At 46.3% G+C, this 23231-nt stretch overlaps 1 long non-coding RNA gene across 1 annotated transcript; it reads left to right on the forward strand.

Annotated features, from left to right (window-relative positions):
* Positions 1-637: 637 nt before the first annotated feature.
* Positions 638-2543, forward strand: LOC130684998 (uncharacterized). Its single transcript, XR_008999475.1, has 3 exons — positions 638-1577; positions 1713-1817; positions 2523-2543. It is a non-coding gene; the product is annotated as an uncharacterized LOC130684998 (long non-coding RNA).
* Positions 2544-23231: the final 20688 nt, after the last annotated feature.

Raw genomic sequence — 23231 nt, forward strand, 5'->3', positions numbered from 1 at the left:
CATAATGCCCCCTTTACCCCCTTTTCCCTCCTTCCCACCCATCCTCCCAGGTCCCTTTCCCTTTGGTAACTCTTTGTCCATTCTTGGGTTCTGTGAGTCTGCTGCTGTTTTTTTCCTTCAGGTTTTTGCTTTGTTCTCATACCTCACAGAGGAGTGAAATAATTGGATACTTGTCTTTCTCCTCCTGGCTTTTTACACTGAGCATAACACCGTCTAGCTCAGTTCGTGTTGTTGCAAATGGTGGTAGGATTAGTTTTCTTCTTATGGCTGAATGATATTCCATAGGGTGTATATACCATCTCTTCTTTAGCTGTCGGGAGATGTAGGCCATAGAAACAATGGTCGTGCCCTTTTTGCCTAGGCCTTGCAAACAAGTCCGGAGTAGTTCGTGACAAAATAAAAAGTCTCCAAGAAGATCTCATGCAAAGAAAGAAAAAATTGTTTGATAATCCCCTATGGACTGGGAAGAGTGGCTTTGTTACTTTTCTTCTCCCTATACTAGGACCCTTCCTTAGTCTCATGCTTGTGCTCTCCCTTGGCCCTTGGGCTTTCTGCATAATTACCACCATCATTAGAGAACAGATCAATACTGCCCTCAGCAGACAAACACAAGTCCACTATCACTGGCTTGACCTGGAGGACCAAGGCTATGATGTGCCAGATGACGCCCCTCCTTTTGAAGCTGCATAGGATTCAGACCTATGCATATCGGCTCACAATAAAGTGAGTGTGATATGGGCACCAATGTGGGTGCGAAGCTAAGCATCGCAAGGGAATGTTCATGAACCGCCTCTGAATTCTCTGAAAAACCTGGCTTGCATGGAGGTTGGTATCTAAAATAAAGACGCCCTTCCTCCCCTCCACAAAAGATACCAAGGGCCAACGTTGACCCCCATGAATGGGGAGTCTCGGAGGAGCCAGGTCACTACTCCCCCAATTGGTTAATGCCCAACGCTAAATAGCGGGCCTCCCCCTCTTTGGTATAAAAGAAGGGAGGAGATGTCGGGAGCCGTAGGCCATAGAAACACTGGTCTCGCCCTTTTCACCTAGGCCTCTGGTTTCTCAAGCCTGCCCTGTTTAGGAAAGATCAATTGACCCAGCTTGTGATTAGACCGCTGGGATACAGATAAAGCAGCTGCCGTGATAACATCTCCTCCTTAGTTAAACCTTCTGTCTTTTCTCAGTAATCCAACACCCATGATCTTTTAAAGAGAACATTCTTTAGTTAGGTATCCTAGCAACCTAGATAATCCTTGCCACTTCAGCTGGGGCTGTTTCCACCTCCTAGCTCCTATGTAAGAATAAACTTTGAGACCTTGATCAGACTTTCGACTTGGTCTCCTTCTTTGTGTCTGGTTTGTCTCTCATCCAGGTTAACTTCCCCTCGAGCCCTTGTTGAACTCCCCACTGGCCGGGGCATATGGCGCCCAATGTGGGGCTCGAGGTAAGAAGCCTTATCTGGACGTTGCTCATTTGGACGGCCGTCCTTCTTTCTTTGGATCGCCACCCCACCGGTGAGTGAAGATCCACATGAAGATCACCACAGGAGTACCCGCTTATGACACAGATCGATAAAGGTAAGGAAAGCAACGCATTCATGGGGCAAACACTAAATAAGCATGAGTTATTTATTAAGGGACTTAAGGCTTCTCTCAAGACATGAGGAATACGGGTTAAGAAAAATGATTTAGTTAAATTCTTTATCTTACTAGAGGATGTCTGCCATGGTTCCCCAGGAAGGAACTATAGATGAAAAACAGTTTCGCCGAGTTGGCAACTGCCTGAATGATTATTATCATTCCTTTGGCCCTGTGAAGGTACCAGTACAAGCATTTTCTTATTGGAATCTCATAAACGATGTGTTGCAGGTCTGCCACTGTCACCCAGATGTTTCAAAGATTGTTGACGATAGTGAAAATTATCTGAAGGGAAAGTTTAAAACCAGTCAGACTTCTCTCCAAAAAAGGAGGTCCCCGAGGACCTTTGTAACTCCTCCCCCACCTCTAATTGTCCCTCTGTCTTCATTCCCATGCCCGAGGTTAAGAATGATCCGCAATCTAGTGGCACCCCGTCCAAAATCTATTAACCCAATCCTGTCCGGTCTCAAGTCCAACAGCCCTGATGATGATCCCCTCTATCCTGAAGAGGAGGCCGAACTAAAAGACGCCGCCGCTAAGCACCATAATCTTGACTGGCGCCCTCAAGAACCTTTAGGTGCAGGTCCACCGCCCTAAAACATACCACGCCCTATAACATACCACCGTCTTATAAAATAACACCCCCTTTAACAAGCCACTGTTAAACTCTCTCGGGAGGTGCAGTCCCTTAAGGCACTGCTTCAGATCAAAAGGGAGATATCTGTGTTACTTAGGCAATTATGTAACCTTTACTTAGGAATAAGCTCCCCCCCGTCCTCCCTGTTCAGAAAATAAAAGTATGTTCCCCCTCTGCTACCCCGTTCAGAAATTTAAAACCAAATATAAAACGCTTGATGTCTTCCCGGTGACCCAATCCCAAAATAGACCGTCCGAGGGAGAACCGACTGAGGGAGTGTCAAATGAGGCTGAACCACGAGAATCAGAAGGGGGAGAAATGGATGCAGAAGAGCCTATAGCCCAGCCTGAGTCAGAAAACACTGAGGGAGAGGACGAGAATGCAACTTCAACCTTTAGGACTCAGAGGTACCACCGCCTTAAATTTAAAAATATAAAAGACTTAAAGAATCCTGTTTCTTCATATAGCCTTGTTGCCCCCTTTACTATTTCATCGTTAGAGTCTCTAAGCGAAGTCTGGCTAACAGTTAATGATTGGGGCATGTTAACTAAAGCCACCTTAACAAGAGGTGACTTTCTCTTATGGAAAGCTGTTTACACTGAAATATGCCAGGATACTGCCCCCTGCAATATGGCTGCCGGTGGTCTTTCCAAATCCTGGACATTAGACAAACTTTTAGGCAATCGCCCCTATGACACAAATGAAAGACAGGCTAAGTTTTCTCCAGGCTTACTCACACAAATCCATCATGCAGCCCTTAAGACCTGGATGAGCCTCTCTTCTAAAGGGTTAGCCGTCACCTCTCTTCATAAGGTTAGAAAGGGGCCACATTAACCTTACAGTGAATTCATAGGCCGCATTACAGAGGCCGCTGAACGCCTCATGGGAAGGGAGGAAACAGATAATGAATTCGTAAAGCATCTTGCTTTTGTAAATGCTAACTCACCTTGTCAAGCGATGGCTATGCGTCCCCATCGCCATGGAAAAATGTCTCTGATTTTATAAAACTTTTTGCCGATGACCCAACCTCTCGCAATATCGGAATAGCCATAGGAGCAGCTCTTAAAGATTTTACTCAGGGAGCCAGGCCGAAGACTTGCTTTAATTACAAGCAACCAGGTCATTTTTCAATAGAGTGCACAGGCCCTAGGACCGAACGATCGCTACCATCATTCCTGTGCCCGCGATGCAAACGGGGTAAGCATTGGGCCTCCGAATGCCACTCCAAGGCTTATATACAGGGTAACCTTCTGCCTCCGATACAGGGAAACTTGATACAGGGTCAACCCCAGGGCCCCAAAACATACCCGGGACAGAACCCTGGGGTCGTCAGGTTCGTCCCCCAGTCAGTCCAAAATCCAGCGTCACTATCCTCTCCCGAGCAACCGCAGGTAGCGCAGGACTGGACCTCTGTTCCACCTCCAAGTTAATATTGACCCCAGAAATGGGAACTCAAATTCTTTCAACGGGGATTTTTGGCCCTTTACAGCAAGGCACCTTTGGTCTTATTCTGGGTCGTGCCAACTCCACTATTCAGGGCCTCACTATTTGTCCAGGAGTCATTGACAACGATTATACTGGAGAAACTGAACGTATGGCTATAGCCTTTCTGGGATCAATTATCATTTCCCCTGGCCAATGGATTGCTCAATTAATATTACTCCCCCACGATGATTAAAATCCTTGCTATAACAAAAGTGAGGCCCCCATGGGTTTGGATCATCAGATGTTTATTGGGCACAAGAGATCACTCAAGAAAGACCCCTTCTTAAGATAAAATTAAAAGGAAAAACCTTTGAAGGCCTTATACATGCTGGCGCAGATGCCACAATTATTTCCAGTAAGGATTGGCTTTCATCTTGGCCTCTCACCACTTCCATGACTCACCTTAGAGGTATTGGACAGACCTCCAACCCCCTAGAAAGCTCCAAAATTATTCAATGGGAAGATGAAGAAGGCAATCACAGTACTGTCCAGCCCTACGTGGTTGCAGGCCTACCTATCAACCTCTGGGGCAGAGATATTCTCTCTCAAGTGAAGCTCATTATGTGCAGCCCTAATGAACTAGTCACTCACCTTATGTGCAATCAAGGCTTTCGCCCTGGACAAGGGTTGGGCAAACATTCTCAGGGCTCAAAAGAGCTGGTACCGGTCACCATAAAAACTGATCTGCTGGAATTGGCTATGAAAATTTACCCTAACGGCCATTGCCATACCTGTACACCATGCAGATGAAATATCCTGGAAAACAACAGAGCCTGTATGGGTTGATCAATAGCCCTTAACTTCTGAAAAACTGGCTGCAGCCACAATGTTAGTACAGGAACAACTTGCTGCAGGCCATATGGAGCCCACCACCTCCCCCTGGAAAACTCCTATTTTTGTCATAAAGAAAAAATCAGGAAAATCGAGGTTACTTCAAGATCTTAGAGAAATTAATGAAGCTATGATACCTATGGGGGCCTTTCAACCAGGCCTCCTCAATCCTGTGGTGATTCCTGCGGGATTCTGTAAAATAATTACTCACGTAAAATATTGGTTTTTCACAATCCCCCTACATCCTAAAGACCGCAAGCATTTTGAATTTAGTTCGCCAGTGATTAATTTTAAAGGACGTATGCCAAGATTCCAATGGAAATTTCTGCCCCAAGGAATGGCAAACAGCGCTACACTGTGTCAAAAATTTGTAGCTCAAATTATAGACCCATTTAGACAAAGATGGCCTTCTACATTTTTAATTCATTACATGGACGACATCCTCTTGGCTGGTCCTACCCCCACTGAACTCCTTGCTTATTCCCAAAAGCTTTCAAGGGCCCTTACCAGAGCTGTCTTCAGATAGCCCCCGATAATTTTCAATTAAAACCCTCTTACTTGTTTTTAGGTTTTGAACTCTTTCATATTAACATTCTTTCACAAAAAGTGCAACTTAGAACCGATTGCTTAAAAACTTTAAATGATTTTTAAAAACTTCTAGGAGATATTAATTGGCTCAGACCTTATCTCAAGCTAACTACTGGAGAGCTAAAACCCTTGTTTGATATTCTTAAAGGGGACCCATATCCTATTTCCAGTCACTCATTAACAGCCCCCACCCTAGAAGCCCTAACGGCAGTGGAAGCCGCAATTCTAAACCAAAGGGTCACCTTTATCTCTTATGAGAAGCCTCTTTTCCTAGTCATTTGTGCTACTGATTTTACACCCACCGGAGTGTTCTGGCAACACGGTCCCCTTTTTTGGTTCCATTTACCTGCCTACCCAACTAAAGTCCTTATCCCCTACACCTCCTGCATGGCTGAACTGATAAAAATCGGAGGCGACCACAGCAGGAAAATATTCGGTTAAGACGCTGACAAAATTATCCTACCCTATTCCCCTACCCAAATCCAGTGGTTGGTAGAGAATGACGATGAACGGGCAACATCCTGCACCTCTTTTCAGGGAGCCCTTGACAATCATTACCCTGCTAACAAGCTTCTCCATTTTCTAAGGACCCAACCATTTGTTTTCTCTACATTGACCTCCTCCCAACCCCTTCTTCATGCTCCCCTAGTTTTCACCGATGGCTCCTCCAACGGGGTGGCATCCTTCACCATAGATAATCAAACCACTTCCCTAAAATCCCCATTCCACTCTTCTCAATTGGTTGAACTCTTTGCTATTTTACAAGTTTTCAACAACTCCCAAATTCTCCATTTAACCTATACATGACAGTGCTTATATTGCTCAATCCATTCTCTTTTTAGAGACCGTGCCCTATATAAAACCCTCTACGAACGCCACCCTTCTGTTTTTTTCCATCCAGCAGTACATACATTCCAGGCAACATTCCTTTTATATAAGCCATATTCTTGCCCATTCTGGTCTTCCTGGACCTCAAGCCACAGGCAATGCTGTGACTGATAAAGCTACCCAACTTTGTCTTCTCGTTGAGTTTGATCCTGCGGCTCAAGCCAAAGAAGCTCACTCTTTACACCACCATAATGCTCAAACCTTACGTCTTCTTTTTAAAATTACTAGAGAACAAGCCCGTCAGATTGTTAAACAATGTGCAAATTGTGTCACTCTCCTGCCTGTTCCTCACTTGGGTGTGAACCCTAGGGGCCTATTTCCCAATGAGATCTGGCAAATGGATGTAACACACGTCCCCTCATTCGGAAATCTTAAATAGCTTCATGTTACTGTAGATACCTATGGTGGATTTATTTTTGCCAGCCTCCACGTTGGAGAGGCTTCAAAAAGTGTTATTGCTCATGTACTCAATTGTCTTAGTGTCATGGGAAAACCCGACATTATCAAGACTGCTAATGGTCCTGGTTATACTAAAAGAAAATTTCCAAGAATTTTGTCGCCAATTACAAATTAAGCATGTTACAGACATACCATACAATCCCCAAGGTCAAGGGATTGTCGAACGAGCCCATTTAACTATTTAACATACCTTCCACATATTAAAAATGGGAGATTTATATCGCATGAAAGGCTCTCCACGAAATATTCTTCTTCATGCCTTGTTTATTCTTAATTTTCTAACTTTGGACATTCATGGCAAATCTGCAGCTGATCTCCTTTGGCACCCACAAACTGATAAAACTATGCCACTGTCATGTGGAGAGACCCCCTCACTTCCCATTGGAACGGCCCTGCCCCATACTCATATGGGGCCGGGGATCTGCCTGTGTTTTCGACACCAAGGAAGGAGCTGCTCGCTGGCTTCGAGAGCATTTGGTTAAACCAATAGATTTACCAGAAGATTTTAAAAAATCTTATTCAACTGTTCAGGGTGGTGACATCCGCTGAGACATCCTTTTTCTTCTTCTCTCCATAGATTTTGGCCGCCGGTTTAGTCCTTGCCTTTGTCTTAGGCATAGGACTCGCTGCCTCCAACCCTCCCCAGTGGACCCTTGTACAGCAGACTATTCTTGTTACCACTTACTGGATCCTTGTTGCCATATTCACACTTCTTAAAAGCACCTTATAAAAAGATGAAGCCCATCAACTCTCGTGTTTTCATCTTCTTCGCGGAACCTTACAAGATCTTCAAGAACAAATAGATTCCCTTACAGAAGTAGTCTTACAGAACAGGCGTGGCCTAGAACTTCTCACCGCAGAACAAGGCGGAATCTGCTTAGCCTGAGAAGAGAAATGCTGCTTCTACGCAAACAAGTCTGGAGTAGTTCGTGACAAAATGAAAAGACTCCAAGAAGATCTCGTGAAAAGAAAGAAAAAACTTTGAAAATCCCCTATGGACTGGGATGAGCGGGTTTCTTCCTTATATTCTCCCTATACTAGGACCCTTCCTTAGTCTCATGCTTGTGCTCTCCCTTGGCCCTTGGGCCTTTCAGAGAAATACCACGTTCATTAGAGAACAGATCAATACTACCCTCGGCAGACAGATTCAAGTCCACTGTCACTGTTTTGTCCTGGTGGACTAAGGCTATGATGTGCCAGATGACGCCCCTCCTTTTGAAGCTGCCTAGTATTCAGACCTATGCATATTGGCTCACAATAAAGTGAGTACGATATGGGCACCAATGTGGTGGCAAAGCTAAGCATTGCAAGGAAAGGTCCATGAACTGACTCTGAATTCCCTGAGAGAAAAACCTGGCTTGCATGGAGTTTGTTGTATAAAATAAATACGCCCTTCCTCCCTTCCACAAAAGATACCAAGGGACAATGTTGACATCCATCAATGGGGAGTCTCAGAGGCACCAGGTCACTACTCCCTCAATTGGTTCATGCCCACCGCTAAATAGCGGGCCTCCCCCTCTTTTGTATAAAAGAAGGGAGGAGATGTCAGGAGCCGTACGCCATAGAAACAATGGTCTCGCCATTTTCGCCTAGGCCTCTAGTTTCTCAAGCCTGCACCGTTTAGGAAAGATCAATTGACCAGCTTGCGATTAGACCGCTGGAATAGAGACTAAGCTGCTGCTGTGATAATATCTCCTCCTTAGTAAAACATTCTGTCTTTTCGCAGTAATCCCCCACCCATGACCTTTTCCAGAGAACATTCTTCAGTTAGGTGTCCTAGCAACCTAGATAATCCTTGCCACTTCAGCTGTGGCTGTTTCCCCCTCCTAGCTCCTATATAATCTACCTTGTAACAATAAACTTTGAGACCTTGATAAGACTTTCGACTTGGTATCCTTCTTTGTGTCTGGTTTGTCTCTCATCCAGTTTAGCTTCCCCTTGAGCCCTTGTTGAACTCCCCACTGGCTGGGACATATATCCATTCATCTCCTGATGGACACTTATGTTGCTTCCATTTCTTGGCTATTGTAAGGTGTGCTGCCATCAACGTAGGGGTGCATCTGTCTCTTTCAAACTGGGCTCCTGCACTCTTAGGGTAAATTCCTAGGAGAGGAATTCCTGGGTCAAATGGTATTTCTGTTCTTTGGCTTTTTGGGGAACCTCCATACTGCTTTCGACAATGGTTGAGCTGACTGATATTCCCACCAGCAGTGTAGGAGGGTTCTGATTTCTCCACAACGTTGTCGACATCTGTTGTTGTCTGTCTTTTGGGTGGTGGCCATCCTAACTGGTGTGAGGTGATACCTCATTGTGGTTTTAATGTGCATTTCTCTGATGGTTAGCGATGTGTAGCGTCTTTTCATGTGCCTGTCGGTCACCTGAAATTGCTTCTGTGGAGAACTGTCTGTTCATATCCTCTGCCCATTTTGTAATTGGATTCATTTGCTTTCTGTGTGTTGGGGTTCTTGAGCTCTTGATACATGTTTTGGATGGCAACGCCTTATCAAATATGTCATCAGTGAATATATTCTCCCATACTGAAGGATGTCTTTTGATTCTACTGATGGTGGTCAAACAGAATCTTACTGAACCCATTACCTCTTCATTCCAACTCAGATTAATTTTTTTTCTTCCCAGAACACTAACCAGCCGAGAAAACTGGAACGAAGAGGAGAAGCTGTGATGCAGGAATATCTAGCGTAATACTGAGACATGAGTTGTTGTGGAGACTGGTAGGTTGTATCTTTCCATGTGCTGCTTTCAAGGGTCATAGGTAAAAAAGATTGCCAAGGAAATGAAGCCCGGGGAGTTGACATCACCTGGTATCAGTGGAGCCACGTAGCCTCTAGCCATTGATCGGAAAGCTAGCATGCGGCACTGTTGTCTTTCCTGCGGGGTTAGATGTAAGTTGTCCCCGTTTGCATTTCAGACAGAGCCCGTGTGGGACTGTCCTGGCACTGGCCCGGGTGGACCCGAGAGCTGTGCCGTTCCTGCTGAGCAGTCGCAGCACCCCTCTCGGAAAAGGGCCTCAGCAGCTCTCCCGGGAGAGAGAGAGTGAGAGAGAGGATTGTGTTCGAGAGACATTGACAGTTTTATTTTCTGTAGCTCCCTGAGCATGCCCCTGATGTTTATTTTGAGATCTCTTTCTCAGGAAGATGGATTTGATTCCAGTTACCAGGTTCCCTTGAAGGTTCATATTTGTAGGTCGTGCACTCTAGCTCCCAGAAGGTTTACTCTCTAGAGATGCACAGCCCTTGGTTGGATGGCAGGGTTCCCTGGGGAGTGGTGCCGGTGCCCAGCCCCACCGAGAGGAAAGAGGTCTTTCCTGCTTCCCGGCCGCAGTGGCCGTCTCCACTGTCAGGACCAGAGTGTGGAGCACGCAGGGAGAAGCTGCCGTAGGTGGGGGCGGCCATTTTGCAGGCCGGTGATGGCAGGGAGGTAGGCCATGTACCAGTATCAGCATGGTAAGGGGCCTCGGAGCTGCGAGGCCAGCCAGGGTGATGGAGCACCCGGTGCTCCTGAAAGCTATCCCGCCTGCAGGGCAGAGTGCACCCGGGCAGTTTGGCACACCTTTCCTTTCTCCTGAGCGGCAAGCCCTGTGGAAGCCTTGCCCATTTAGCAGTTCTCTCACTGTTAGGAAGTCTCCCAGACAGTCCGCCTTTCTTTTGTCCCACAGCGGCTGGATGTGGATCCCTGTGTTGTCACACAAGTGGCTAGAACTTCAAGTCTCTCGAAGTCTTCTGCCTCTTTTTGCTTTTCAACCCCACCGATCCTCCAGTGTGCAACACATGTATAGTAAATTCGTGCCTCTAGATCACATCTCCAGGGCTGTACGTCACACTTCTCCTTGAGGTGACAGGCTGCCGCAGCAGCGTTCGTCCCTGCTGCTCTTCCACGATTTGGTGTAGTTGTTCTATTTCCACATAGTACATATGTATGTGGTTTTGGGAGGAATTTTCCACCTCCCCTGTCATGTGAGCCAGGGTCTTTAAACCCATCAGCACATCTTGTTTCTGTATTTTTTTTCAGTTTCACTTCCCTATTGTACCTGTTCCCACCCCCTCAACTTGTAGATTGTCTTCGTCCTTGGATATCAACTGAGTGTCCTGTAAGGGAGCACTTAGGTGGTCTTGAGTTTTCATCCCTTCTTTTAACCCTGTGTCTTTTGATTGGAGCACTCAGAGCCTGTCCTTTTACTCTGACAATTGAGAGCTGTGTCCTTATTGCACTTAAAAAATCCTTTCTGTCATGATTAACCTACAGTCACGCGAAGAACATTATGATCACCAAGTACACCATGTCCCACCCAAAAACCCTGTTATAGTCGCTGTCCATCAGCGTAGTTGGATGTTGTAGACCCATTCACCATGTCCACCCACCCACACCCCGTTATAGTCACTGTCCATCAGTGTGTAGTAAGATGCTGTAGAATCACTACTTGTCTTCTCTGTGTTATACAGCCCTCCCCATTTTCCCGCCACCCAAAACATTCTACATGCTAATCCTAATGCCCCCTTTCTTTCTCCCTGCCCTTATACCTCCCTTCCCACCCACCCTTCCCAGTCACTTTCCCTTTGGTAACTGTTAGTCCACTCTCGGGTTCTGTGAGTCCGCTGCTGTATTTTTCCTTCAGTTTTTCTTTGTTGTTATACTCTACACATGAGTGAAATCATTTGGTACTTGTCTTTCTCCGCCTGGCCTATTTCACTGAGCATAATACCCACAAGCTCTATCCACTTTGTTGCAAATGGTAGGATTTGTTTTCTTCTTACAGCTGCTTACTGCACTTTTTAAACTGGATTTCTGTCTTCTCTTTTGTCTGTTGCTTTGCTATGTGCTTTCAGCATTGCTCTCCTGGTTATGAGCAATAGCTTTGTGTTAATCGATATGTACCTATATTTATCTATCTGTCTGTCTGTCTATCTATCAATCAATCAGTCATCTTTTTGTCTGAACATCTGTCCTTGTGTACATAACAGTTAACAACATAAACTATGTCCCTTCCCTACGTTATGCTTCCAAAAATCTTGCAAGGTAACTAGGCCGTAAGGAGAGCTCTGGGTTCACCGAGACACTTGCAGGTTGAGTCAGCAGTGTACCTACAAAACCAGGAAATGGTAGTGCAGGGACTTGAACCCGTGTCTCTGTCCTCTTTCCTCTTTTATCTATTTCTCACTTGCTGACTGTATTTAGCCACATTCATTAACTAAGTGCTCCCTGAAGACCACAATTATCCTTCCCCTGGGCCTGATGTCGACAGAAAAGTAAATTTGGTGCTTGCTCAACACCATGTTTGTGGGATATCGGCATGATCAACCCTGATAGGAGGGAGGGACAAATTAAAAAAACACCAATTTCTGGACAGGAGCAGTTGGGAGAAAAGAGTGTGTTGAGCAGTGAAGTGTTTATTTGAGTGTCCAAACTTCCCTCTTTATCTGCTTATTACATCTTTACATTCATGGACATCATAAAACCCACTGATTTCAAAGGCCCAGATGCATATTATTACAGCAATTCAGTTGTTGATTTGAGAGCAAATGTGAAGGATGTTGCTGCACCACTAAATCTATGGTTGGGCACTGCTGAAAACAAACAAAAAGTATTCACGGTGGCCAGATAGGGGTATTTTCTACTGACTGTCTCTGGGGAAACAAACAGAATCCATTTGATTGATTGTTGGTTTTTCAGATTCACTTGTGTTGGGTACCTGTCCCCACCCCTTCTGCTTGTAGTTTGTCTGTGACATTTGATTTCAAGTGAGTCTCCTGTAAGGGAGCATGTAGGTGGTCTTGAGTTTTCATCTCTTCTTTTAAACCTGTGTCTTTTGTTTGGAGCACTCAAAGCCTGTCCTTTTACACTGGTGTTTCAAAGCTGTTCCCTTTTTGCACTTTAAAATTATTTTTTTGTTATCATTAATCTACAATCACGTGAAGAACGTTATGTTTACTAGGCTCCCCCCTTCACCAAGTCTGCCCCAAAAACATCTTACAGTTGGTGTCTTTCAGCATAGTTGGATACTGTTGACTCCTTCACCATGACCCCCACACACACCCCGTTAAGTCGCTGTCCATCAGCGTGTAGTAAGATGCTGTAGAATCTCTACTTGTCTTCTCTGTGTTGTAAAGCCCTCCCCATGCCCAACCGACCCCATGCATTATTCATGCTAATAATAATGTCTCCTTTCTTTCTCCCAGACCTTATCCCTCCCTTCCCACCCACCCTGCCCAGTCCCTTTCCCTTTGGTAACTGTTAGTCCACTCTCGGGTTCTGTGAGTCTACTGCTGTTTTTTCCCTTCAGTTTTTCTTTGTTGTTATACTCCACACATGAGTGAAATCATTTGGTACTTGTCTTTCTCCGCCTGGCCTATTTAACTGAGCATACTTCTATCTAGCTCCATACACGTCATTGCAAATGGTAGGATTTGTTTTCTTCTTATGGCTGCTTACTGCACTTTTTAAACTGGATTTCTTCCTTTTTGTTTGTAGTGTCACGATGTGCTTTCACCATTGATCTCCTGGTTATGAGCAATAGCTTTGTGTTAATCGATATCTATCTATCTATCTATCTATCTATCTATCTATCTATCTATCTATCTATCTATCTATCATCTATCTATCTATCTAATCTATCATCTATCTATCCATCTATCTTCCTATCTATCTATCATGTCTATCATCTATCTATCATCTGTCATCTATCTATCTATCTAAGAATCAATCATCTTTTTCTGTGCCCATCTATCCTTATGTATAGAACATTTAACAACATCGACTATGTCACTTCCCTACATTATGCTTCCAAAAATCTTGCATTTTAACTAGGCCGTAGGGAGAGCACTGGGTTCATTGAGACACCTGCAGGTCGAGTCAGCCGTGTGTGCTTACAAAACCAGTAAATGTTGGTGCAGGGACTTGCACGCATATCTCTGTCCTCTGTCCTCTTTTACTTCTTTCTTGCTTCCTGACTGTATTTAGCCACATTCATTGACTAAGTGCTCCTGGAAGACCGCAAGTATCCTTCCTCTGGGCCTGTTGAAGACAGAAAAGTATACTTGGTGCTTTGCTCCCCACCATGTTTGAGGGACATCGGCATGAGTACCGCTGATAGGAGGAGGGACAAATAAAAAGGAACACCTATTTCTAGACAGGAGCATTTGGGAGCCAAGAGAGTGTTGTGGAGTTACGTGTCTGTTTGAGTGTCCAAACTTCCCTCTTTAGGTGGTTATTACTTCTTTACATTCAAGAACATCATAAAACCCACTGATTTCAAAAGCCCAGATGCATATTATTACAGCAATTCAGTTGTTGAGGTGAGAAAAAATGAGAAGGACGTTGCTTTACCACTAAATCTATGGCTGGGAACTCCTGAAACCAAACAAAATTAATTCATGGTGGCCAGATAGGGCTATTTCCTACTGACTGTCTGTGGGGAATCAAACGGAATCCATTTGTTTGGTTGTTTTTTTACAGTTTCACATGTTTAGGGAACCTGTCCCCATTCTTTCAGCTTGTAGTTTGTCTGTGTCCTTGGACTCTCCTGTAAGGGAGCAAATAGCTGGTCTTCAGTTTTCATCCCTCCTTTATCCCTGTGTCTTTTGTTAGGATCACTCAAAGCCTGTCCTTTTATTCTGATGTTTCAGAGCTGTGCCCTTATTGCACTAAAAAATTTTTTTTGTTATCATTAATCTACAATCACGTGAAGAACATTATGCTTACGAGGATCCTCTTTCACCAATTCCCCACCAAAAACCTTTATGGATGCTGTCCTTCCGCATAGTTGTATGCTGTAGACCCCTTCAACATGTTCCCCCACACACACCCTGTTACAGTTGCTATTAACAAGCGTGTAGTAAGATGCTGTAGAATCTCTACTTGTCTTCTCTGTGTTGTACAGCACTCTAATTGTCAACCCGAAAACACTCATTATACATGCTAATACTAATGTCCCCTTTCTTTCTCCCCGCCCTTATCCCTCCCTTTCCACCCACCGTGTCTATCCCTTTCCCTTTGCTAACTGTTGGTCCACTCTCGGGTTCTGTGAGTCTGCTGCTGTTTTTTTCCTTCAGATTTTCTTGGTTGTTATACTCCACACATGAGTGAAATCATTTGGTACTTGTCTTTCTCTGCCTGGCCTATTTCACTGAGCATACTACCTTCTAGCTCCTTCCACATCATTGCAAATGGTAGGATTTGTTTTCTTCTTATGGCTTCTTACTGCACTTTTTAAACTGGATTTCTTTCTTCCTTTTTGTTTGTAGTTTCATTATGTGCTTTCACCATTCATCTTCTGGTTATGAGCAATAGCTTTGCGTTAATCGATATGTATCAGAATGTATCTATCTATCTGTCTTTCTGTCGATATATCTTTCAATCTATTTATCTTTCTATCTATCTATCTGTCTATCTATCTATCTATCTATCTATCTATCTATCTATCTATCTATCTATCTATCTATCTATCTATCTATCTATCTATCTATCTTCCTATCATCTATCTATCATGTCTTTCATCTATCTATCATCTGTCATCTATCTATCTATGTATCTATGAATCAATCATCTTTTTGTCTTCCCATCTAACCTTTTGTACAGAACAGTTAACAACATCGCCTATGTCACTTCCCTACATTATGCTTCCAAAAATCTTGCAAAGTAACTAGGAGGTAACTAGAGCACTTGGTTCACTGAGACATTTGCAGGTCGATTCAGGTGCGTGTGCATACAAAACCAGTAAATGGTGGTGCAGGGTCTTGAACCCGTATCTCTGTCCTCTGTCCTCTTTTACCTCCTTCTCGCTTGCTGACTGTATTTAGCTGCATTCATTGACTAAGTGCTACCTGAAGAACACAAGTATCCTTCCTCTGGGCCTGTTGTAGACAGAAAAGTAAACTTGGTGCTCTGCTCACCAACGTGTTTGAGGGACATCGGCGTGATCACTGCTGACAGGAGGAGGGACAAATAAAAATTAACACCAACTTCTAGACAGGAGCAGTTGGAAGCAAAGAGTGTGCTGTGGAGTGACGTGTTTATTTGAGTGTCCAAACTTCCCTCTTTATCTAATTATTATTTCTGTACATTCATGAACATCATAAAACCCACGGATTTGAAAAGCCCAGACGCATATTATTACACCAATTCAGTTGTTGAGGTGAGAAAAAATGAGAAGGACATTGCTGTACCACTGAATCTATGCTGGGCACTGCTGAAACCAAACAAAAAGAGTTCACAGTGGCTAGATAGGGCTATTTTCTACTGACTGTCTCTGGGGACTCAAACAGAATCCATTGGTTTGTTTGTTTATTTCTCAGTTTCACTTGTGTAGGGTACCTGTCCCCGCCCCTTCAGCTTTTAGTTTGTCTGTGTCCTTGGATCTCAAGTGAGTCTCGTGTAAGGGAGCATGTAGATGGTCTTGTGTGAAAGATAGCTTTGTTTAGTGTGATGCTTTCCTATCTAAATTCCTACCTATCTCTTTATCTATCTATGTAGTCTATCTACCTTTCTATCTATCTGTCATCTATCTATATATGATCTATCATCTATCTACTATCATCTGTGTATCTATCTAATTAATCTATCATCTATATGTATGTATATCAATCCTGTCTATGTATCAAACATCTGTCTATGCATCTGTTTTCTCACTTTTGTCAACACTCTGTCACTAGGTGCAATTTGATTCCTCTGTGTCATTCTCAGTCTCAATTCCTTGTGTTTGTTTATGTCAGTTGTGTGTTTGGGTCTTGAGAGTAGTGGCCTTGTGTGGGAACTTCTCCTGTGTAGGTGGCACGAGTCTGCTGGGTGTGGATGGTGTGGTTGGCGGACTGTGCTCTTGAAGCTGTGCAGGCCAGGGCCCTCTGGCATCTCTGCCCCTGGGCTGTTCCTGCTGTGGCGGCTGCGTGAGCTGCAGGGCATATGTGAAGCCCCATGCAGGGAGCACCCTGGCAGTCCTGCATGGACCGAGGAAGTTGCATGCCCAGTAGTAGGTCTTTTAGCCTGTGCACCGATGTCACCTCAGCGGCCCTGCTTGGTGGCCCATCTCCAGAGAACATGCGTGTAATCACTGGTTAAGGGAACTGCCTTTTGGTGACACGTGGGGCTCTGTGCTCCAGGGGCCCATGGGCTTTCTGAGGTGGCATACCAGGTAGCTTGTGGGGAAACTGCTCCCCTCTGATGTCAAGGTGGAGGTGGAGTTTCAGTGCATTTAGGCATTTAGATGTGAGTGAGGTCTATCTGAAATGGAATAGTAGCGTTGAGAGCTATGTTTCCGTTCGTATGAAAAGGGGGCTGAGCATAAAGTGTTGGGTGTTGGTGGTAGGAATTGCAGGAAAGTTTATGTCCCCGCACTTGTTTATTTTCTGTTAAGGGAGATGATTCTGAAGTACCATTTTACTCATGGATGAAGGTGTTGCATAAGGTCATCCCACGTAAGCCATGGTGAGATGAAGTGGTATAGTAGAATTAAAGCCTGTACACCTTGGCCTGATATGTAGGAGACACACCGAGGGTGCTCTGTGCTGCTCTCCTGTCCTGGCTTATTACCTTAACTAACTTGATGGTTCAGAGTGGTCCCAGCAACATTTCCTGCAAGATCTTTCTAAAATTGCCTAGAAACACTTGGCAAAGTTATCCCCAGAGGGTAGTGGAAAATTTTTCTGTTTCTGGTCATAGTTTGCAAGATGTTTGCCCTGTCCTGCGTTCCTTTGTTACTTTTGCATCTCCTGTGATTGTAGACCAATAGGGGCAGTAGTGTACACACACACATGCACACGCACATGCACATACACACACACACACACACATGGCTGAGAGTTAACAGAGACCCCAGTTATCAGAAACTGCAGCCCACACTTTAAAAAAGAAACGTTCATAAGTTGTGCTCCTGGTGTCCCCCCTTAGGGATCAGACATCAAAGTGCAGAGGTGGTTGGACACAGATACCTATGCAGACACCTAAGCACAGATATCTATGCATAGGCTCTCTCCATCCATCCTCTAAGTGCATCTCTGTTTACCTACATATCTGTGTTAGTCTACTCAAGCTGATTACCAGAGTGTCATTGAGTTGGGAATTCATCCATAGACACTGATTTCTCACCATTCTGGAAGCAGAATTCCAAGACCAAGGCAGGTTCAGTTCCTGGTGAGGTCCCTTCCTCTGGATTGCATACGGCCGCATCCCTGATGTGTCCTCACAGGGTCGAGGGAGAAAGCTCTGTCCTCTCTTCTTCTTAATAGCACTGATTGCATAATGACAGCTCCACCCACAACCTCATGATATCTTCTGAACCTAATTACCTCCAAAGTCCCCACCTCCCCATAGCATGACAGTGGGTGTTAGTGCTTCAACCCTGACTCAATTCAAATATGAACTTTGTGTGCATGCGTGTGTGTGTGTGTGTGTGTGTGTGTGTTGGCGTCAGGGGGATAGGAGGAGTGGAAGATGGTGAGGTGAGGGCCCAAAAATTCAGTCCATAACTCTGTAACTATCATCTATCTATTGTCTATCTAATCTATCAATATCTATCATCTATTTGTCTAATCTAACCTACCTATATCATGTATTCTATCTAATCTGTCATCTGTCATCTATATATATCTTATCTATCTAACATCTCTGTCAATCTATTCATCTAATCTATGAATTTCTGTCATGTATCTAATGTATCTATTACTATTCTATCATCTATCACCTCTCATCTGTCTGTCATCATCTTTTTGTCTACCCATCTATCCTTATGTATAGAACAGTGTAAGATAAATTCTAGCTGAAATAAGCAGGTGAAGAGAGGCAACAAAGGGCCCCGGAGTTTATTTGAATGTAAATGCCAGGGCGTGATTTCCCCAGTCTCCAGAAATGGAGGCTTGGGAATTCACACTTAAGTAGACAGGCAGTGAGATTTTAAAGAAGGTCGGGGAAGGCAGAGCGTAGATTTACAGCAGCATGAGGATAGTCTAGCCAAAGGCATATATTTCAGGTTGGTAGGGGGCAACAGCCAAGAACTTCTGCACATCATCAGTGTCCCATGTGGGAGGGGGCAGCAGCCGGAGACATTGGCACATCGTCAGTGTCCAACTTTCTCGCTCCTCCCATCAGGGCCCCAGCCTTACAAACAGTTAACCACATGGCTATCTAACATGGCTATCTATGTATCTATGTATCTATGTATCTATGTATCTATGTATCTATCTGTCTATCTATCTATCTATCTATCTATCTATCTATCTATCTATCTATCTATCTATCTATCTATCATTTCAAACTATCTATACCTATCATCTATCCTATCTAATCTATCATCTATCTATCTGTCTATATGTCCAATCTATCATCATCTTTTTGTCTACCCATCTATCCATATGTACAGAACAGTTCGCAAGATGGCTTATATATCACTTCCCTACTTATGTTTCCAAAAGCCTGCAGGGTAACTAGGCCCTAGAGACAGACAGCACTGGGTTCATCGAAATATTCGCACCTCGAGTCAACAGCGTGTGACTACAAAATTAGTAAATGGTGGGGCGGGGACTTCAACCCATATCTCTGTCCCCAGTCATCTTTGCCCTCCTTGCTGATCGTATTCTAGCCACTTTTGTTGACTGACTGCTCCCTGAAGACCACAAGCATCCTTCCTCTGGGCTTTTTCAGTAATTTATCCCATTGTATGGAATGCTTTTCCCTCAGATACCTGGTTCTGTCACCTGCTTCTAGACTGTTCAAGTCCCACCTCCCTGGTGAGGCTTACCCTGTCCACTGTTTATTTTGAAAGCCCTGCTTCTCTCTGCCTATAATCTCAGTCCTCCATATCCTGCTTTTTATTCTTCATAGTGTTTGTTACCGGCTAAGCTACCGGAAAACTTACAGATGTTCATTGTTTCTTTCCTCCCCTCCATCTAGAACGTGGTCTCCACAGGTTATGAATTCTGCGTGTATTATGTCTGGTGGAGACCCTGCATAGTCAGTGAGAAGTGGGCACAGTTGTAACTCAACATGGTTTGACATGTTAGCAGTTTAGGTTAGAGTCAGGCCAGGCAGTTATTAAGGAGCATCTTTTCTGATATTACTAAGCTACTTGACATATTCTAAGTAAGCTTAAATTTTCAGTAATAACACAGCAGGCAGAAGCACTTCCTTCTATCGTTCCTAAAGCCTCGAGGATCTGGATGCCATATCTGTTCTCAAGTGGGGAAGTGGGAATGTGTGAGGATTATTGGCCAAAATCTTAAGTTACACAAGGCACACACATACAGAATTAAACATGTTTAAAAACCAAGATGAGAAGAGTGGTTTCCTGTGTCACAGCAGGGATTCCCTAGCCTCTAGTGAGCTCAGAGCAGTGGAAGAGGAGATGGAAGGGGCCACATAAGCCAACCCAGTCTCCTTCCTCTGGACTTGCCACCCCCTGGGTTGTCATCCATTAGAAGCTAAGCACGCAGACCTCTCGGTGAGCACACACAGTCATAAAGCGCGGCTACTTCCACATCCCAGTCACTGGTGCATGGAACACGTTGCATAGTTAAGTGTGGCTCAGAACATTATCACTCATTTATGTGTGTTCTTCCTGTGTCACCAAGTCAAAGAGTAAACAGAGCAGAGGCATACTAGCAAGAGCAGCGTTTAGTGTGAATATGTAATATACACACATATTGGGGAAAAGATTTTGTTAAATGGAAAGGTTTACATAGATCATGTCTGGAGCCGAGGTAGAACTGTAGGTGCCGTTGGCAAGGGCTGTGGTGTGTCCACTGGTTCGAAGGCCGTGTTAGGGGTAGGGCCAAGGCCGTCGGCTGTGCCTCCTACAGCATCGTATGAGTCCAGTGCTGACCGGAGGATGACCGCCCGCACGGTGGGTGTCTGAGATGCACAGGATGCCAGCGGTGGTTCCGCGCACGGCCTCGTGCAAGGCCGGTGGGGACCGGAAGATGACAGCCATCGAGGGTTGTGTCGTGTCCATTGGTTCATCTCGAGGGTCATTGTCATCCTTCGGGCCAGTGGTGTTGCTGCGCATGGCCTCGTGTGGGGCCGGAGGAGACCGCAAGATCACGGCCAGCCAGAGTGGCATCGTGTACATTGTTCCATCTTGAACGTCATCGTCAGCCTTAAGGCCAGCACTTGTACTGCCCATGGCTTTGTCTGGGGCCGGGGGTCAGTTGTAGGTGCCTTTCACGGGGGTGGTGGTGTGCCAATCGGGTCATAGTCTGACTTTGGGGTAAGACCAAGGCCATCGTCTGTGCCTCCCACGGCATCGTGTGGGTCCAGGGGTGACTGGACGATGACCGCCTGTGTGGTGGGAGTCTGAGGTGTGCAGGAGGCCAGCGGTGCTGCTGTCCAACGCCTCGTGTGGGGCTGGGGTGTGACCAGAAGATGACGGCCATTGAGGGGGCTGCTGTGTCCCATCGGCTCATCTTGATCATCAGTGTCAGCTTCCGTGCCGGCGCTTGTGCTGCCCTCAGCCTTGTCTGGTGCCGGGGGGCAGTTGTAGGTGCCTTTCCCGAGGGCAGTGGCATGCCCATTGGCCCGAGGCTGTCTTACGGGTAGAGCCGAGGCCATCGTCTCTGCCACCCACTACATCGTGTGGGGCCAGGGGAGACCAGACAATGACCGCCCATGCGGTGGTTGTCTGAGGTGCAGAGGAGGCCAGTGGTGGTGCTGCCCATGGACCCATGTGGTGCTGGGGGCGACCGGTAGATGACGGCCATCGAGGATGCTGTCATGTCCATGGGCTCGTCTTGAGCATCATAGCCGGCCTGAGGGCTGAAGGTGGTGCTGCCCACAGCCCCTTGCAGGGCCGGGGCGACTGGAAGATGAAGGCCATCGAGGGCAGTGGCATGTCCATCTGCTCATCTTCAGCATCAGCCTTCAGGCGGCGCCTGAGCAGCCCTCAGATTTGTCCGGGGCCAGGGGGCAGTTGAAGGTGAAATTCCCGAAGGCGTTGGTGTACACATCAAGTCGTCATCTGCCTTGCAGGTAGGGTTGATGCCGTCGTCTGTACCTCCCTCGGGATCATATGGGGTCAGGGGAGACCAGACGACGACTGCCCACGCGGTGGTGCTCTGAGGCGCACAGGAGGCCAGTGATGGTGCAGCCCACGGCCTCGTGCGGGGCCGGGCGGATCGGAAGATGATGGCCAGCTGTTTTGGCTTCATGTCCATCGGCTCATCCAGAGCGTAAGAGCCAGCCATCGGGCCGGCGCTTGCGCTGCCCAAAGCCTTGTCTGTTGGCTGACTCTGGATGGCAGTTTTGCTGAGGCAGGACACCTCGAGGTGGGCTGGAGGTGGTGCCCGTGTGCTCTGCAGAGGAGGAGCTCATCTGGGTGGTCTCTCTCCAACCATCTGCTGGGATCCTAGGATGGTCCAGAGGCCCAGGACTGCTCCCTGTGGAAGTGGGAACTCTGCTGGGAAAATTGGGAAAAGCCAGCTGCTAAAGGCACATGATCCCGGTGGAACAGCCTGTGTCCAGGGCAGCGGGCAGGTGCAGGGTGCTCCCAGGCAGGAGGGATAGGGGACAACATCCTGGGGACAGGAAGGACAGGCAGGAGAAGAAGGTGGGGCTGGGGAGGTGGTGGGCTGGGTGGGGCACGAACCTTAGTAAGGAGAAATCTGTCCACATGGAAAAATGGGTTGTGGTGTGCACCAAACGATCCGAGGAAATGGTCTGAAGCTTGGGAGAGGGTCTCCTTCACCACTAACTACTTCTGAGGCCAAGCATGCAATAAGCTGCCAAGCTAGGGCAAGCCTGGTATCTATGTCAGCCAAGGGACGCATCACAAAGCGGCCTGGGCCACTGTGATGTCCCCCACGGGCCACATCAACAAGACCCCACTGCCTTAAGCACACTGGCCCCGCTCAGTGGAGACCCCGGGCCAAGGACATGCTGTGGCCCCAAGGCCAAGCCCAGTAGAATCCCTAGCCCGCGCGACTGCCCGCTGAGGTCCGTGCAGGTGTTCGGACCAACGAAGCCAACAAGCAGACCGTCGAGGGCTGCAGTGCCCACGTCTGACAGAGCTCAGCACACGCGGATGCTATCTCTGCATGGCCTTGGCTCCCGGGGACCAGCGTGTGGCAAGTGCCTTGCCCCCACCACCCTCTCAGAGGCCAGGGACCGCTCACAGCCCAGCGTGGAGCCCCCTCGAGGCTGCCAGGGGTACAGCCCGCCCGTTCCTGGGAATTCTCAGCTTCTCTGGGACACCTGGAGCCGGGCATGCCTTCTCGGCTATGGCCAGCCAGGCGGCTGACTTCTGAGGAGGGTGCAGAATCCATGACATGCCTTTCTAGCTAGCGGGCAGGTTCTTTCTTTGCTTCTCACATAAAGCGTATTTCGGGGACCACCGGGTCTCAGCATAGCCACATCCCGCATTCTGATGGGGCCTGGCCATCCAGATTTTCTCTCTGATCTAGTTTTAGGGGCCTGTGTCTCGTACATGAATAACACAACACAGTAAACTGGGAAACAATTTTCATTTTCAAAATGCTTCTCCTTTAGACTCTTGGTCTCAATGGCGTCACCGTTCTTGCCCATCAGCCAAGCTGGAAGCTTGCAGGGCAACCTCTCCTCCTCTTAGCAGACAGCCTGTCCATTCCAAATCCTGACTGTTCATCCTTTATGTTATAACCTGTGAAGCTCATGTCCAATGTCAGTAAACCTGCTTCTAGTTTCTCAGGTCTTTCCTGGTGGACCTAGGACCTGCTTGCTCACTGCTTCACTGTGGA

This window comes from Manis pentadactyla, chromosome 9, assembly GCF_030020395.1.
Source record: "Manis pentadactyla isolate mManPen7 chromosome 9, mManPen7.hap1, whole genome shotgun sequence".
Classification (NCBI taxonomy): domain Eukaryota; kingdom Metazoa; phylum Chordata; class Mammalia; order Pholidota; family Manidae; genus Manis; species Manis pentadactyla.